Genomic DNA, 14,153 nt, shown 5'->3' with positions numbered 1-14,153 from the left:
GCCTTACCTACAGCCGTACCCATGTTATCCCTCCTATCCAAGGCCTCCCCTTCCTGTGCTTTGGATATCATCCCCACCCGCTTGTCAAAAACCTCATGATTTCCCTATCAGCTGTCACCTGTTCCATCTCAACTGGCTCTTTCCCCTTGGCTTTTAAACATGCTCCATTGTCCCATCACAAAAGAAGGAGAGAAAATCTCTTTTGACCCCATGTTCCCCTTCATTTTCCAGCTATTGCTCAATCTCTCATTCCCTTCGACAGGCAAACTTTTTTAAGAATTGCCGTCTTCCATGTATCCATTTCTTGTGTCTCATCCCTTAGCCCACTCTAGACTGCCTTCCACCCTCATCTCTATACTAAAACAAAAACCACTGATCAGACATTTCCAGGCCTCATCTTGCTCAGTCTCTTGGCAGCATTTAAATTCGACACTGCTGCTCCCATCTCTTGAAACGCTGTCTTCCCTTGGCTTCTGTGCCCCCATCACCCCGCCTCTTTCTGCTTTTCCTGCTACCATGCTGTCTCACTCTCCTCTTCTGGGCCCCTTAATATTGCAGTTTCTCAAAGCTCAGTTTGTTCTCATCACGTCTCTCCCCATGCCGCCCGTATTCGGACGTGAGGCACAAACCCGTGCCCGCCATCTTTATGCTCTGGACTCCCAACTTTCTCTCTCCAGCTTGACCCTCTTTTCTGAGCTGACCCATATGACCAGCTAGCGGGATGGCCTTGCCTCTTAATACCTCTCAGACACCAATACCGTGTGCAGAAGACCAGTCTCCCACCACCCCTCCCAGGTGGGACCTCCTCCCTGACCTTTTCCCTCACCCCGGCATCCAGTGGGTCACCGAGCACTGCCGCCTGCGCACCTTAGTCCAAGCTGCCACCTTCTTTCTGCAGCCTTCTGAAATCCTCTCCTCTGGCTTTTCTCTGTTCTGTTCTCCACACTGCAGTCCAAGTAACCTTCAGGAAGCAGAGCAAGTTATGTTATCTCTTCCCCAGCCTCCCCCCTTTGCTCACTGCTAGCTCCCCGTTGCTCTTGGATTAATGACCCAAATCATAAACCTGCCCTCCAGGTGCTCACCCCCACCTACCTCTGGAGGCTCACTGGGAACCCCTGGGACCCAGCCACATGGGCCTCATCTACCCACCAGGCCGGGAACTGACCTCTCTCCATCCACAATGTACTTCCTTCGTACCCTCCATTCCTTTTTGGGTGGTTAGTTCCCACCGACCTGTCATATCTCCACTCATTTGGGCCTTCCATAGAACTTCCAAGGTCACCGTCTAGGTCAGGTTTCTTTGTCATGTATCTTCACAGAATTGTATCTCTTTCCTCTAAAACATTTTGATTATTTTATTACGAGCATATAAGCTCCATGAAAAGAGAAGCGTTCGTTTGTGTTCGTGACATCCCCCCGTACCTCATACTGTTCTGGCACATAGAAAGCTCTCAAATATGTGTTGAAAGAATGAATGAAATGAACATTTTAATGTGTAAGAAAAATCAAATGTAGGGTATTTTAGTACAATTTATTAGAATAGAATAAAATTCTAGTAAAAAAATATCAGGTCAACACTGAAAATTAAAAAGAAATGTGTCAGTGACCATAAGAGGGAGCTGAAAATGCACACTTTGAGAAATTTAGCCCTTAACTCATTCAATTTTTGTTAGCTTCCCGTGGTATGTTGCACTTGCCACCACTTGGTGGGAGTAGAGAGGCACAGTTCCTCCTTTCTCATCCTGAAGGCACTTCTTTGGAATATTCAGTCTGGTAAGGAATTCAAGGTTTTTGTTAAAAATAAATAAAATATATCAAGTTGTTAAATGACCAAACCTACATCACTTGTCTATAACCATCCAAACACTGAACATGGCACATTTTCATATTATCAAATAAAGCTTGAACTTTGGTATGTGTATATATAGGTATATTTAATTCATGGATTTTCGTGCGGGACTGGCCCTTAGAAGTTACTGAGCACAATTAACTAACTTCAGACGTTGAAGAGTTGAGGTCAAACAGCTAGCCATGCCGGCAGAGCTGGCACGAGAACTCACATATCTGGCCACGCGTGCCTTCTTCTTTTATAGCAGACTCCCTTTCTCCTTAAGCAGTGTTAATTCTTGAACTTCCCTTCTTGAATATGAGAATGACCAAATTTCTGAAGCAAAATATTGGGACACATAATCTTAAAAGTGGGCGCGATGTTTGAAATAGTGTTTTTGAAAGCCCTTAAGATAGGTGATCATCTTACCGATAGGATACTATTTTTATAAGCTAAACGAAGAGCTTTGCTGTTCATTTAATATTCTGCTTAATTTTGTGTCATAGTGTCTGTGTTAAAGAGCTCGGGCCTTCCTTTGTTCTGCAGGAAGACCCTCACCCTGGATCCGGCTGCTGATTTCTCATGACCTGACTGTGGCCATGTTCCTGGGAGGAAGACCTCTGAAATGACCCTGTGTCCTTCTCAGGCACGGGGAGGCACGTGTGGTCTACCTGTCCCATCATGGGGGATGTGAACCCTGATGACCTGGTCAGGATGGTATCTGCCAATTTTCTCTACAAGGTCACCATCTTTCCCTTTTTGATTAGTAGGATGCCAAATTCTGTTCCTTATCAGTCTGACATTTACTGGCCTTTAGCATCCGTTGACAGCTCTGGCCTGTCTCAGCTACCTCTGTGATAGTTGTCGAATCGTCATCCTATCTTCCCACCATTCCTTGTTCGCTTATTAGTTGTCATCCTACCATAAGGAAGAGCTTTCTCTTCTTTCCTCATCCATTTAGTTATTCATTATATCAGGATGGACTCACGGATTCCTACTTTATTTTAGTAGGTTGTCATCTTGTATCATCATTTATTTTGATGCTCAAATTGTCCTAGATTTGACCAGCGAGAACTTCATTAAGCTGGCTTCTGTGCCCTTTGACACATACCAGCCTTATCTTGGACTTGCCTTATCCCAGGCCTGGAGTTACCCATTCCTCCAAGGAACCTGATTCTTCTTAAAGGAAAATGGTATTTTAGTGGAGGTTGGTGCTCAGTGTGCTCATTGTCCCTGGGGGGCCATTGCTTCTAGGCCCTCTCAGGGAGCGGAGTTAGGAAAAATACATACACACATACACATAGATCTATAACTTTCTGTATCCGTCTGTGTGTATTTTTAACCCAATATTCCCATTCAACACCTGAGGGTTTTTTCCACATAAGTAAAACTCTTGAAAGTGGAAAGAAACTTGGCCTCCGTGATTCTAAATATATTTCCTCAATTAACTTCTTTGCTCTGTGTAGTTAATTTCCCGACCTTGCCAGCTGCCTGCCAGCCCCTTCCCATTCTCTGCCATCTCCCCACCCCCCACCCCTGCCCTGCCACCCAGCTTTCTCAGCCTCCGTGCACACCTGCACCAAACAAACCCTCTGCACAGGGTCAGCCTTCTTGCTTTTTCAGAATGTCCATCCTGAATGCTGGTGAGAATCCGCTGTCTTCTCCAGTTAGTTTTTCCAAAGCCAACAATCCCACCTACTCCACAAAGTTGGTCATGTTTTTCCAAGATGTAGCCCAGGCGAGCTTAGGCAAGATGGTTTCTGGGAGCATTAAGTTACTTCTCCAAAGCATTTGAACTCCCCCTCTTCTTTGACTTTTTGAAATTTGTAATAGTGCATTTGATTTATATTCTAATAGTCTGCTCTTAGTCTCATTGTGATGCGTGATGTTTTTCCAGGTAAGTATTAGTGTCCTGTGTCTGCTGTAACAAGCACAAACTCGGTGGCTTAAAACAACACAAATCTATTCTCTTAACAGTTCTGGGGATCCAAAGTCTGAAAAGAGTCTTATGGAGCTAAAAGTAAGTGTCAGCAGGTCTGGTTCTTTCTGGAGGCTCCAGGGGTGAATCCTTTCCCTGGCCTTTTCCAGCTTCTAGAGAAGCCTGTATGTGGCCTATGACCCCTTCCTCTGTCTTCAAAGCCAGCAACAAAGCATCTTTTTCTGACTCTGCTTCCTGCACCATATTGTGTCTTCTGACCAGCTCTTTCAAGGTCCCTACCCCCACAGGCCCTTTGTTTACATCAGGCCCACATGGGTAATCTCCCCACCTCAGGGCCCTTCACCTGATCACTGCAAAGTCCCTTTTACTATACAAAGAAGTTCTGGCCACAGAGTCTAGGGATTCACAGGTTCTGGGGATTAGGACATCCTTGGAGTGACCTGGGGGCCTTATTCAGCCTACATGGTACCAAATGCAAGTCTTGTATCTTAAAAATGGGATTTTAATTCCTTTCATTATGGCAGGTGATGGGCAATCTACAGATATTGATTAGAAAATGAACATCTCAGGGAGCCTGGGTGGTGCAGTCAGTTAAGCGTCCAACTCTTGGTTTTGGCTCAGGTCATGCTCTCAGGATCCTGGGATCAAGCCCCGTGCTGGGCTCTGCTCTCAGCATAGAGTCTGCTTAAGATCCTCTCTTCTCCCTCTGCCTCTCCCCACCCCACGCTCTGTCTCTCTCTTTCTCTAAAATAAATAAATCTCTAAAAAGAAAAGAAAATTAACATCTCTTAGAGTTTTTTATATATCCGTACATGCAGAGATGTATTTCATTCTTTTATGTTTTACACTATGCATTAGCAGTATTATCATTAATCATAGTTATAATGATACATTATCCAATCCTTTAATTTTTGATGGATTAAACTGGATTCTAATAGTTTTCATTTGTATTTCATTAATTAATTGAACATCTTTTTTTAAGATTTTATTTATTATTTGGGAGAGAGAGAGCATGAGCAGGGGGGAGGGCCAGAGGTCCCAGGACCCTGAGATCATGACCTGAGCCAAAGGCAGACGCTTAACCAACTGAGCCACCCAGGCGCCCCTAATTGAACATCTTTTTATATATTCCTTGGTTGTCTGTGTTTCCGTATTGTGTTTGTTCTGTAATGTGTTCATATACTTTGCCCGTTTTACTAATGCATTATTATTACACTTCTTTATAAATTAAAGAAATTAGCTTTGTCGTATGTCTTGAAAATAGTTTTCCCATTTTCTAGTGTGCCTTTCAACTTTGTGATTTTTTGTTGTTGTTGTACAGAAGTTTTAAGTTTTTGTGCAGCTGCTTTTATTATGTCCTTCGGTGGTTTATTTGTTTCCAACATTTACATTTTTACTCCATCTGATATTTACTTTAGTATAAGGAATACAATAAGGATTTGCTTTTGGCTTGGTTTCCAGATGTCTAGCCTATCCCCTCTCCCATGATTTATTGAATGTCCACTTTTCTCCACCTTTATCTTACACTAGGTATCACTACGTATGTGCTTCTGTCTCTGAACTCTATTCTAGTACGTCGTTCTGTTTCTTCAATAACTAGAATCAGGCTGTTTTAGTGCCTGGGCTTCTGTCTCCACATCTAACAGAGGTCATCCATCCCATCCCTGTCATTCTTATTCAAAATCCTTTGGGCTCTCCCATATTTATTTTTCCATAAGAATTTAGTGTCGTTTTGTCAGATTTCAAAAAAAAATTACTCTTGGCGTTTTATTAGGAATATTTTGATTATGTAGATTAAAGTAGGGAGAATTTACAACTTTATCATCTGGGTCCTTATATAAGAACGCAATACATCTTTCCACTTACATAAATCTTCTTTTATTTCTTTCAACAATTTTAAAGTTTTCTCTATATTATTTGTATTAAACCTGTATTGGATGGTTTCAGATTTTTAGCTGATACAGTAAGTGGGATATTTTTATCTATTTTCTGAGTCATTTGCATTTGCATATAGGAAAGACTGAGTTTTATATCCATTTAGTAACTGTAGGGTTACTGAATGCACTTTATGTTACAGTGTTTTACAGGGTTTTGTGAGTAAATGGTCATGCCATCTGCACATGATAATAATTTGCCTTTTCTTTCCGAATGTTTATGCCTCTTATTTCTTTCTCACAGATCTAATTTCACTGGCTACCACCTCCAAAACAGTATTCATTAACAGAAGTGATAGTCCTTATCCTGATCCTTGCAGCAATGTCAATTAATGTTTCACTATTAAGCATAAGGCTAGCTTTTAAGTTTGAGACACGTATTTGTTTATCATATTGGGAAAGCATTCATTTAGGGTACTTAGGGCATCTTAAGTTGGGTCAGGAGATGTGAAAACTTTGTCAGGAGTAATGGATATGGAGACAGGAATTAAGGACGCATGGAAGCACCCTGACCATTAATTTATTTAATCAATATTTATTGAACACTTATTATTTCCTGGGAACTTCTGGGCACGGAGGATGTGGCCATAGACAAAACAGTCAAAATACTGCAATCATGAAGCACATGATTCAGTGGGGCACTCAGGTAGCAGATAAGCTAAATAAGTATAATATGTATTATATCAGGTAATGAGATGTGCTATAGGGAAAAATAAAGTGGAAAAGGAAACAGCAAGTGTTGAAGTATACAGCAGTCCATAAAAAAATGAGTATATATAAATTAATACTGATTCAAAATTTTTAACTTAGTCTTCTATGTAAATGTTTATTTGTGAGGTCTTGATATTTTCCTTTTGTAATATTCTAGGTTTTTTGAAATATATTCTTTCCTTAAAAAGAGACCAAAACATGTCAAAAAATACTGCCCTGGAAACCTCATAAAGACTACAGTGTGAAGAACCCTCCACTCAGAACATATAGTTGATCTTCATACATCTTAGGAACGTTTGATAAAGGACAGCAGGTATGTACTAATTCATTTTAAAACATTTTAGCGTATTTTTTTGCACAAAAGCAGACTTGAGGACAACTACACAAAAGGGTAGTTTCAGGATGATTCAAATGTATATCTTGACCTTGAACATTCTTCTTTCTAATTCTATAATTAAATGAACATGATACACAAATGTATTGTTCATCTGGGCAGCCATCCCTTCTCGCGGTGTGTTCCAGAAAAGCATATCATCAACTGGACTACATTTTTTCCATTTAAACAGTGTTTTTAACTGTGGGTTGTATTCCTGAGTCATAACAGCAAAGAAACCACTATAAACCCTGTTACAATAGAAACAGTGCAATTATGCTTCGAGGGCAATCAAACAGGCACTTTTATACTGTAAACACTAGTCCATGTTCAAAATATAAATGATGCCAAAATCTGAACTATACACCACCATAAACTGGTATATCAAAAACTAGTCTGCTTGCTCTATACTAAGCATTCATAACATAATTACTAACTACTTAGTTTTAAATCCTTGAAGGCAGAGGTTTGCCTTCTTCATAACCCCAGTGCCTGGTAGATACTAAATAAATGTTCTTTGACTGAACATTTTAATCAATTAGTTAATTAGCTAAAAAGAATATTAGATGGTTGGCCTAAGACCTAGATTTTTCAGTAATGCACCACATAATCAGAAATCCATATCTGTGGAGCCTGCATATATTTTTAATTGATAACAATGAGGTATTGCCTAGTTATACTAATACAAAGACACTCAAAAGCAGTTTCATCAACTTAAAAGTGTATTTATAGACCTGATACTAGTCATCAACCCAATTTTAACAGATCAGTGAGAAAACTGGTGTTTAACAGACTGACTATCCCAGAGAGCTGCTCGATACAAGCATTTACAGTACATCTCATTGCTGACTAGTAATAACCAAAAATTACACTTCATTTTACATTGTCCATGATGACTCTCAGACATCAGTGTCATGAAAAAGAATGGAATTATCACAGGTGAACCGAAACAGACCCGTATTCGGGTCCTATAGGTAGAAATTTTAGAATAGTTCTGGGGTCCTGGGACTTCCAAACTTCTAAGAATGTTCTGTCTCTTTAGTGGGTATCATTTATGTTAACATCAAGTAATTCTTTTGGTAACTGAACCATCCTGAGAAAATATATCTATGCCTGTGTAACAAATGACCCAAAAACTTAACAGCTTAAAACAATAGTGTGGTTGGCCGCCACTCCAAAAACTATTTTGATAAGATCATGTTTTGATTAAAATTAATGGGTTAGAGATAGAGAAAATATGGCATTATATAAATTTTTTTTCAAAATAAACATTCTAGAAAGCGTCTGTTAACCTAAATGAACTAAGTTGTTTAGCATAAAATCCTGTTCTTCCATGTTCTACAAGATCACTGTTGATTTTGTAACCTATAGGAGGTTACAATGGTAGATTTACACAGAAGTTTTCTGTTCTGTAAGTCTCCAGTTTTCAAATGAACACTCACTGGCTGGAAAAACAACAACAAGCGTTTATTATCCTGTGGGTCAGGAATCGGGGCACATCTGGGTTCTTTGGCCCAGGGTGTCTTACAAGGCTGCAGTCAACCTGTCAGTTTGGGCTGCCGTAATTCCCACACTCATCTGGGGGGCGGGGGTTTCCAAGCTTCCAAACTCACTCAAATGGTTGGTGGTAGGATTCTGTTTTCACAGCCTAGTCTACAGAGGGCCTCGATTCCTCACTGGCTCTTGGCTTAAGGCCTCAGTTTCTTACCATGTGTGCTTCTCCATGGGTCTGCTTACAACATGGCAGTTGGCTTCCATCAATGTGAGCAAGTGAGAGAAAAAGAGAGGGTGATTAAGACAGAAGTCAGAGCCTTTTAGTTACCTCATCATGAAAGTGACTTCTAGGGGCGCCTGGGTAGCTCAGTCATTAAGCCTCTGCCTTTGGCTCAGGTCATGATCCCAGGGTCCTGGGATTGAGGCCCACCTCCGGCTCCCCGCTCCATGGGAAGCCTGCTTCTCCCTCTCCCACTCCCCCTGCTTGTGTTCCCTCTCTCGCTGTGTCTCTCTCTGTCAAATAAATAAATAAAATCTTTAAAAAAGAAAGGAAGGAAGGAAGAGACATCTGAGTCACACTCAAGGAAAGGGGATTAACACAAGGACATGAATACCAAGAAGTGGGAATCAGTGGGAGCCATCTCAGAAGCTACGGTCCACACTGAGTGCATTCCAAAGACAGCCTCGGAAAGGTATATGATGACCCCTTCTTCATCACTGGAGGCACTGGAATGCTCTAGTACGCTCTAGGGTAGGAACAGTGACAATGTGGAGGAATCACCTGATGGATTCCCCAGCTGAATGAATGTCCGCAGTTGGGAGATCATTATCATAACAACAGTGAGGGTGCTGCCTCTGCCCCTTGATAACCAGTGAAGAGGCCTTGTAGTCTTCCAGATAGTGCTGACCACCCTTTCCTAAAACCAATACAGTACCGACTGAATCTAAGGGAGCTTGAAGTGGTTCTTAGAGAAGGATTCAGGAATAGAACTGGTTTGGGAAATTCAAGCATAACTTCTTCGTTCTAGCATATAGTTCCTGCTTGTACTGTACAAGGCAGATGTCCACTGCCTGAGCCTGGGTGGAAAAAGGGTTTTCCAGGCGGATATTCCCTAGGCTTTCAGCAGGAGCCCCAAATGGACGTCTCTCATTTCCTAACTCTCTCTGCTTCTCCCCTTTATCTATTCCCTCTCTCTCAATAACTTCTCCCTTCCCACTTTTCTCTCAAGCTTTGCCTTACTTCCCTAGATAAATAATGAATAGAAGGTATCTTCCTCAGCCTGATAAAGGAAAAACCTACAGTAACATCACACTTAATGGTGAAAGACTGGACGCTTTCCTTCTCAGATCCAAAACAAGACAAGGACATCAACTCTTACCAACACTTGTATTCAACATTGTACTGGAGATTCTGGCCAACCAATCAGGCAAGAAAAAGAAATGAAAGGGTCCATGTTAGGAAAGGAGAATTCAACTCTCTTTATTTACAGATGACATCATTATCTGTGATAGAATCTACAAAAAAGCTACTAGAACCAATAAACAAGGTTACACGATGCAACATCAATATGCAATTATCAATTGTATTTCTATATACTAACAGAAAACAATTGGAAATTGAAATTAAAAGATAATACCACTTAACAATACCAATATAGGGGCACCTGGGTGGCTCAGTCGTTAAGCGTCTGCCTTCGGCTCAGGTCATGATCCCAGGGTCCTGGGATCGAGCCCCGCATCGGGCTCCCTGCTCAGCAGGAAGCCTGCTTCTCCCTCTCCCACTCCCCCTGCTTGTGTTCCCTCTCTCGCTGTGTCTCTCTGTCAAATAAATAAAATCTTAAAAAAAAAAAAATACCAGCATAACAGCAGCTATCATCAAAAATATGAAATATTTAGGGATAAATCTGAAAAAAAAAAAAAAAGATGTAAGAGATCTATGCACCAAAAATGACAAAACATTGCTGAGAGGAATTAAAGATGGCCTAATAAGCCAGAGGTGTGCCTTGTCCATGGATGGAAGGCTCAGTTTTGTCAAGGTGTTGGTTCTCTGTGAATTTATCTATCAACTCAACATGATCCCAGTGACAATCCCATTAGACTTTTTGAAAGAATTGACAAGCTTATTCTAACATTCCTGTGGAAACTCAGTGGACCTGAATAAAATATCCAAAAAACTTGGAGAAGATAGAACAGAGTTGGAGGACTAACACTATTGCATTTCAAGATTAATTATAAAGCTGCAGTAACCAGAACAGGGTGGTATTGGTGTAAAGGTAAAGAACTAGATGAGCAGAGCAGAAGAGAGAGCACAGAAATAGACCCGCGTATGGACATCTCAGTTATAAAGACGCAGACGCAGTTCGGTGGAAAAGGGTTGGTCTTTTCAAGAAATGGTGCTGGAACAATTGATATCCTTATACAAAAAAAAATGAACTTTGATCAATTTCTGATCCATCATAATTAACTCAAGATGGATCAAAATAAAACAAAATTTATAAAATTTCTGGGAGAAAATCTTTGTGGCCTCCAGTTTTGTAAAAATTTCTTAGCTGCAACACCAGAAGCATCATTCTTAAAAGAACAAATTGATAGTTGGGCTTCATCAAAATTAAAAACACCTGCAGAAACTTTTAAGGGAATGAAAACACAAGCCACAGATTGGGAGAAAATATTTACAAACGTTCATCTAATAAAGGACTTAATGTCCAGAGTATAAAAGAACTCTGAAAAGTCAACCATAAGAAAACAAACAACCCAATTTAAAAACAGACAAAAGCTTTGAACAGGTGTTCCATCCACCCCTGAGAAAAGAAGATATAAGGATATAAGAAGATAAGCAAATGAAAAGATGTGCAGTATTATTAGTCATTTGGGAAATGCAAATGAAAGACACCAGGGGTATCACTAAACAGACCTATTAGGTTTTTAAGAAGAGATCAAGTGTCAGCAGGGGTACTGAGCAGCACGAACTCTTACACACTGCTGATGGGAATGCAAAATGTTACAGCCACTTTGAAAACCAGTTTGGCAGTTTCTTAAGAAGTTAAACATGTACTTACCATATGCTCCAGCCATTCCACTCCAGGGTACTCACCCCAAAGGAAAGAAATCATCTGTCCATATATAAGACTTGTGTATCAATGTTTACGCCAGTTTTACTTGTAATAGGCAAACAATGAAGAGAGCAGAAAGGTCCACCAGCAGGTGAATGAGCAAACAAATTGTGGTGTAAGTCACACAATTGTATAGTACTCAGCAATTAAAGCAAAGAATGAACTCTTGATACACCTAGTAACTTGGATGAATCTCAGGATAATGATGCTGAGTTAAAGAAGCAAACCAAATAAAAGTGCAGGCTGTATGATTCCATTTATATAAAACTGTAGAAAATACAAACGTAGGGTGACAAAATACAGTCAGTGGTTGTCTGAGGTGAGGGTGGGGAGCAGGGAGCATCAAGGGAGAGGAATGACATGGGGGCCCAGGGAAACTTCTGGAGGCACTGGATGTGTCGACCCTCTGGATGATGGTGTTCGTCTCCTAAGTATATACGCATGTCTATAATGATCAAATTGGACACTTTAAATGTGTGCAGTTTATCATATGTCATTTGCATACTGTATTTCCATATACTCAATAAAAGGTTTTAAAAAAGAATTGTATCCCAATGGCTTACACATTAATTTTCTTATAAAATATATGCTCTCAGTAAGGCAAATACGTTGACCTATTGGATGCATTAAAAATGATCATTTAAATGTTGGTGAATCACCTAATAAGCTCATTTAAGTGTTGGTACCATTGTTACTGAATTGCTTAGTATGAAACCGTCTGGTCCCCATTTTTCTTATGACCTGTTTTTGTCCAAGACTACTATTAACACTAAGAACAATTATCTTTCTATTTATTATAGCAGAAAGAAGCACGTCAAGTTTACCTAAAAGCCGATATTAATAACACTGATATTAATGAATTCTAGTAAATCCCTGGGCCGGCCAGGTCACATCGTGGGCCTCACCAGGTTGTCAACATACTGTCTCAAAAGAATATAGCACTATGTAAAGCATTTATGACAACTTTTAAGTTTAGTAAATTCCAAAACAATTAACATCTTTTTTTTTTAAAGAATTTATTTATTTGAGAGAGAGCCCAAGAGGGGGTAGGGTTAGAGGGAGAAGCAGACTCCCTGCTGAGCAGGGAGCCCGATGTGGGACTCGATCCCGGGACTCCGGGATCATGACCTGAGCCGAAGGCAGTCACTTAACCAACTGAGCCACCCAGGCGCCCTAAAACAATTAACATCTTAAAGATAAGGATTGAAATTATAGTTTGTGTTTACATCAGACCCACATGTAATCTCCTCACCTCAGGGCCCTTCACCTGATCACTGCAAAGTCCCTTTTACTACATAAAGTATTTGTGCCTTTTTAATTATGAGACAGTGATAGATCAATGAACTCAATAATTAATCCAAAGTTACTTATTTTTTTTCAGTGAAATAGATTAGGTTGTGATAGTAGAGTGACTCTGCCTTATACCACGTACTATAGAAATGTATTAAAGGGGCGCCTGGGTGGCTCAGTGGGTTAAGCGTCTGCCTTTGGCTCGGGTCATGGTCCTGGGGTCCTGGGATCAAGCCCCGTGTCAGGCTCCCTGCTCCTCGGGGAGTCTGCTTCTCCCTCTCACTCTCCCTCTGTGTACTCTCTCTCTCTGTCAAATAAATAAATAAGTAAATCTTAAAAAAAACAACAAGCTGACAGTATATCCACTAGATAATTGGTGACAATAAAGAATTTTCTATCTACCCATCACACACACACACACACACACAAACATTTCTTTATGCTAAGACCACATTTTGGCCCATCCTATGGAAACTATACCTATTGCATTAGGTGAATTAGTGAGCAGGAAAGATTATGGACAGCTTTGCTAATACAGCATCTCCTCACTGAGACATTTTTAATTGCATGTGATTCTTTTTCCAAGCATGTTAAAGGAGCTACAATTACTGCCTCCTAGCTAGAGAGACCTTGCAAAATAGAGACAGTATACAGTGGGACGATTCAGCCATCAATAGAGACTTAGGGTTCTTGCAAATCTAAATAAGGAGGGTAATAATGCCTTCAGATGTACCTTCTTTTTTTTAAAGATTTTATTTATTTATTTGACAGAGAGACACAGCGAGAGGGGGAACACAAGCAGGAGGAATGGGAGAGGGAGAAGGAGGCTTCCCACGGAGCAGGGAGCCCGATGCGGGGCTCGATCCCAGGACCCTGGGATCATGACCTGAGCCAAAGGCAGACGCTTAACTGACTGAGCCACCCAGGCGCTCCTGGATGCACCTTCTTTTTTATAGCTAAACCTATAAAGCCTTCCATTAGGGTACATTTTAATCTGGTAGAACTGTTTTATGAGGGAGATTGTCTATAGACATTAAGGCTTATTTGGCTCCAGTGGGTTCCCATTAGAATTTTTTCCTTTTGGGGCCCCTGGGTGGCTCAGTCGGTTGGGCAGCTGCCTTCGGCTCAGGTCATGATCCCAGGGTCCTGGGATTGAGCCCTGCATCAGGCTTCTTGCTCAGCGGGGAGCCTGCTTCTCCCCTGCCTGCCACTCCCCCTGCTTGGGCTTGCTCTCTCCTTCTCTCTGTGTGTGTCAAATAAATAAATAAAATATTTTTTAAAAAAAAAATTTTTTTTAAAGAATTTTTTCCCTTTTTATTTTTTCCCTGTAATATCAATGTTGATTAAACAAAGAGACCTCTAGGATGGCTAGCTCTCTGCTATATCAGACACGGGACAATCAAAGCTCATTTTAGCCCTTTGTGAGCATGTGATTCAGAGGAAATTTTTTTTTTTTAATGTAGATGGAGTG

At 40.7% G+C, this 14,153-nt stretch overlaps 1 protein-coding gene across 1 annotated transcript in view; it reads left to right on the top strand.

Moving 5' to 3' along the window:
* Nucleotides 1-14,153, top strand: part of LCA5L (lebercilin LCA5 like) — a 43,593-nt gene that overhangs the window by 2,090 nt on the left and 27,350 nt on the right. The window contains exons 3-4 of the mRNA XM_035028876.1: nucleotides 2,375-2,569; nucleotides 6,570-6,725. The gene's annotated coding sequence lies outside the window, so the exon portion shown is untranslated. The remainder of the gene's footprint in view (nucleotides 1-2,374; nucleotides 2,570-6,569; nucleotides 6,726-14,153) is intronic.

This window comes from Mirounga leonina, unplaced genomic scaffold, assembly GCF_011800145.1.
Source record: "Mirounga leonina isolate KUSES-001 unplaced genomic scaffold, KU_Mleo_1.0 Mir_205, whole genome shotgun sequence".
In the NCBI taxonomy this organism is placed as follows: Eukaryota; Metazoa; Chordata; class Mammalia; order Carnivora; family Phocidae; genus Mirounga; species Mirounga leonina.
Note: the sequence above shows the minus strand (reverse complement) of the source record. Positions and strands in the feature narration are given on the sequence as shown.